The sequence below is a fragment of the Physeter macrocephalus genome, chromosome 20 (genome assembly GCF_002837175.3).
Source record: "Physeter macrocephalus isolate SW-GA chromosome 20, ASM283717v5, whole genome shotgun sequence".
NCBI classification, from domain to species: Eukaryota; Metazoa; Chordata; class Mammalia; order Artiodactyla; family Physeteridae; genus Physeter; species Physeter macrocephalus.
The window spans coordinates 105,128,673-105,134,190 of NC_041233.1; positions in this window are offsets into that span (position 1 = coordinate 105,128,673).

The following is a 5,518-nucleotide window of genomic DNA, read 5'->3' on the forward strand; positions in this document are numbered from 1 at the left end:
GGCCATGGCTCACGGGCCCAGCCACTCCACAGCATGTGGGATCCTCCCAGACCGGGGCACGAACCCGTGTCCCCTGCATCGGCAGGCGGACTCTGAACCACTGCGCCACCAGGGAAGCCCCAAGTCACTGTTTCTTGAACAGATTTGAGAAAGAAGACTTGACATTGTTTGAGGGCTTACTGTGTACCAAACCCTGTTCTAAACATTTCATAGGTGTTAACTCATTTCATGCTCCCATCAGCCCCATGAGGTAGGCATTGGATTAACCCCACTTTACAAATGAGAAAAAGGAAGTTGAGAGAAGTTCAGTGGTTTGTAGGACCCTCTACAAGACAGGGCAATATTTGGCTCCTGTACTGTACTGTAGCCAAGTGGGTTTTCCTAGTGAGAGTGTCCTCTCCTACTTGAGTTGAGAATGTCTTATGTTATTGAAGGTTCGTTTTCCCTTTCTTTCTTCTTCTGGTATTTTACATCCAAGCTATTAAGAAGCCCTGTGACTCTATTTTCTAAGTAAATAAGGAATCTCATCACTTCTCACCATGCTACCCTCCACTGCCTTGCTGGTCCAGCCTCCATCAGACCTGCCTGACTATTATGATTCAATGAATATTGACAAATGTTAACAGTCATGTAACAACAAGAATCACAAAATAAAACAGTTTCATCAACCCCCCCAAATTTCCTCATATCCCTTTCAGTTAATCCTCCTATTACTGCCAACACCACCTACTGGCAAATGTCTGTCAACCACTGATCTGCTATCTATCACTATATATTTGCCTTTTCTAGAATCCATTATATTTAAATGAAATCATACAATATGTATGTAAGGCTTTTGTGCATGGCTTCTTTCACTTAGCAAGTGCTGTTAAGATGTGTTTCTGTTGTTATACGTATCAATAATTCATTCCTTTTGATTGCTCAGAACTATTCCATTGTGTAAATACCACGGACTTCGCTGGTGGTGCAGCGGTTAAGAATCTGCCTGCTAATGCAGGGGACATGGGATCGAGCCCTGGTCCAGGAAGATCCCACATGCCGCGGAGCAACTAATCCCTTGTGCCATGACTACCGAGCCTGTGAGCTCTGGAGCCTGTGAGCTGCAACTACTGAAGCCTGCGTGCCTAGAGCCCATGCTCCGCCACAAAAGAAGCCACTGCAATGAGAAGCCCGTGCACCACAACGAAAAGTAGCTCCCACTCGCCGCAACTAGAAAAAGCCTGAGCGCAGCAGTGAAGACCCAATGCAGCCATCAATCAATCAACCAACCATCCAACCAACCAACCAACCACAATTTGTTTATCCATTCACTAGTTGATGGACATTTGAGTTGTTTCCAGTTTTGGGCAATTTTTAAAAAACTTTTAAATTTTATTTTTAATTGTTATTTAAATTTTTCTTTGGCCAGACTGCATGGCATGCAGAATTTCCGTGACCAGGGATGAAACCTATGCCCCCTGCAGTGGAAGCACCAAGTCTTAACCACTGGACCACTGAGGAAGTCCCAGGTTTTGGCAATTTTGAATAAAGCTGCTATGAAGGTTCCAGGGCAAGTCTGTGTGTGTACATACTTTGTTTGTTTAAAGATTTAATTTTATTTACTTTGGCTGCGTTGAGTCTTTGTTGCTGCACACGGGCTTTCTCTAGTTGTGGTGAGCAGGGGCTACTCTTCGTTGCAGTGCATGGGCTTCTCATTGCAGTGGCTTCTCTTATTGCGGAGCATGGGCTCTAGGCGCATGGGCTTCAGTAGTTGTTGCATATGGGCTTAGTTACTCTGCAGAATATGGGATCTTCCCAGACTAGGGTTCGAACCCATGTCCCCTGCATTGGCAGGTGGATTCTTAACCCCTGTGCCACCAGGGAAGTCCCTGTACATATGTTTTTTTATTTCAGTTGTTTAAATACCTGGAGTGAGTTTGCCTGGTCTTATCTGAGTGCACAGTAAAAATTTTAAGAAACTGCCTAGTGTTCAAAGTGCATGCTTCATTTTGCATTCCCATTAGCAATTTTTGAGAATTCCAGTTGCTTCATACCCTAAACAATGCTTGTTAGTTTCAGTTTTAAAAAATTCAGTCATAGTTGTGGATGTGCAGTAGTATCTTTTGATTTTAATTTGCATTTTCCCATTAACTAAAAATGTTGTGATTTTTTGTGTTTATTTGCCTTTCATATATATTCATTGATGAATTATTTATTCAGATATTTTGATCAGCTTTTAATTGGGTTGATTGTTGTTCCATTATTCTTATAAAAGTTCTTTATGTATTCTGGATCAATTCCTTTATCAAAAATATGTCTTGCATATATTTTCTCCCAGCTTATGACTTGTCTTTTTGGGTTTTATGTCTTTTGAATTTTGGTGAAGTACAATTTTTCAAGATTTTTAGTGGTTTGTACTTTTGGCATCTTATTAAAGAAATATTTGTTAAGAGAGAAATACTCCCCAAATTGATCCATAGATCTGATGAAATCTGGATTAATATCCCAGTAGCCTCTTTGGTAGAATTTGAGAAGCTGGTCCTAAAATATGCATGCAAATGCAAAGTACATAGAATAGCCAAAGTAATTTTGAATAGGATCAAAACTAAAGGCCTTAAATTACCAGAAGTCAAGATTTTCTATAAAGCTAGAGTAATCAAGACAGGGTTGTATTCTTGTAAAACTAGGCATAGAACTGAACAGAACAGAAAAGACTTCAGAAATAGACACACACACATTCAATTGATTTTTGACAGACGTACCAAGGTAAAGGGAAAAGATAATATTTTCAACAAATAGTTTTGAATAGTTAGATGATCATAAGTTAAAAAAATAGAAAAGAAAAACATAGAAACTCAATTCTTAGGTAATAACACACACAGAAATTACTTCAAAATGGGTCTCTGACCCAAATGTAAAAACAAAACTATAAAACTTCTAGAAGAAAACATAGGGAAAAAAATCTTTGTGTTCATAAGTTAGGCCAAAGCAGGGGATTGACAAATTAGGCCAGTAGGCAAAATGTGGCCCACTTCCTTTTTTTTTGTAAATAAAGTTTATTGGAACACAGTGATGCTCACTCATTTACATATAGCTTATGTCTTTCATGCTGAAGGGGCTGAGTTGAGTAGTTGCAGCAGAGGTCATAAAGTTTAAAATAAAGTTTTAAGTATTTATAATCTGGTCCTCTACAGAAAACGTTTGCTGACATCTGGGCCAGAATATTTTAAATGGAAGTACTAAGTCCCTGAAATTCAGAGAGACCATCTGAGTGCTATATCATCTTACATGGTTCTCTGTGATCCTCCACCAGTCACCCCTCTCTGCCCATCTACTCTACTTTTCCACCAACGCCCAGCCCCTTTTCTTAAATAAAAACATATAGAATTCAGTTCTCTTTGTCAGAATTACAAAATAATTTAACTCTTTGTAATACAGAGTTCTTGTCTTGTTTATGTTAATTTATAATTTATAGAATATTAAGTACACCTAGGTCCCCTCCACCAGGAAGCCTACACAACCCACTGAATCAACTGGGACAGACACCAAAAACAACGGGAACTACGCACCTGCAGCCTGTGAAAAAGAGACTGCAAACACAGTAAGTTAAGCAAAATGAGAAGACAGAGAAACACACAGTAGATGAAGGAGCAAGGTAAAACCCACCAGACCAAACAAATGAAGAGGAAATAGGCAGTCTACCTGCACAAGAATTCAGAGTAATGATAGTAAAGATGATCCAAAATCTTGGAAATAGAATGGAGAACACACAAGAAATGTTTAACAAGGACCTGGAAGAACTAAAGAGCAAACAAGCAATGATGAAAAACACAATAAATGAAACTAACAATTCTCTAGAAGGAATCAATAGCAGAATAACTGGGGCAGAAGAATGGATAAGTGACCTGGAAGATAAAACAGTGGAAATAATCACCACAGAGCAGAATAAAGAAGAAAGAATGAAAAGAATTGAGGGCAGTCTCAAGACCTCTGGGACAACTTTAAATGCACCAACATTCGAATTATAGGGATCCCAGAAGAAGAAGAAGAGAAAAAGAAAGGGACTGAGAAAATATTTGAGGAGATTATAGTTGAAAACTTCCCTAATATGGGAAAGGAAATAGCAAAGTCCAGGAAGTGCAGAGAGTCCATACAGGATAAATCCAAGGAGAAACATGCCAAGACACATAATAATCAAACTATCAAAAATAAAATACAAAGAAAAAATATTAAAAGCAGCAAGGGAAAAACAACAAATGACATACAAGGGAAGGAAGCCCCATCAGGTTAACAGCTGATCTTTCAGCAGAAACTCTGCAAGCCAGAAAGGAGTGGCAAGACATATTTAAAAAGATGAAAGGGAAAAAACCTATAACCAAGATTACTCTACCCAGCAAGGATCTCATTCAGATTCAGCGGATAAATTAAAACCTTTACAGACAAGTAAAAGCTAAGAGAATTCAGCACCACCAAACCAACTTTACAGCAAATGCTAAGGGAACTTCTCTAGGCAGGAAACACAGGAGAAGGAAGAGACCTATGATAACAAACCCCAAACAAATAAGAAAATGGTAATAAGAACATACATATTGATAATTACCTTAAATGTAAATGTATTAAATACTGCCACCAAAAGACATAGACTGGCTGAATGGATACAAAAACAGCACCCCTATATATGCTGTCTACAAGAGACCCACTTCAGACCTAGGGACACATACAGACTGAAAATGAAGGGATGGAAAAAGATATTCCATGCAAATGGAAATCAGAAGAAAGCTGGAGTAGCAATTCTCATATCAGACAAAATAGACTTTAAAATACAGACTATTACAAGAGACAAAGAAGGACACTACATAATGATCAAGGGATCAATCCAAGAAGAAGATACAACAATTGTAAATATGCACCCAACATAGGAGCACGTCAATACATAAGACAAATGCTAACAGCCATAAGAGGGGAAATCGACAGTAACACAATTACAGTTGAAAACTTTAACGCCCCACTTTCACCAATGGAAAGATCATCCAAAATGAAAATAAATAAGGAAACACAAAGTTAAATGATACATTAAACAAGATTGATTTAATTGATATTTATAAGACATTACATCCAAAAGCAACAGTTTACACTTTCTTCTCAAATCCTCTGGGAACATTCTCCAGGATAGATCATACCTTGGGTCACAAATCAGGCCTTGGTAAATTTTAGAAAATTGAAATCGTATCAAGTATCTTTTCTGACCACAACACTGTGAGACTAGAGATCAATTACAGGAAAAAATCTGTAAAAAATACAAACACATGGAGGCTAAACAATACACTTCTTAATAACCAAGAGATCACTGAAGAAATCAAAGAGGAAATAAAAAGATACCTAGGAACAAGTGACAATGAAAACATGATGACCCCAAACCTCTGGGATGCAGCAAAAGCAGTCTAAGAGGGAACTTTATAGCAATACAATCCTACCTCAAGAAACAAGAATCATCTCAAATAAACAACCTAACCTCACACCTAAAGCAATTAGAGAAAGA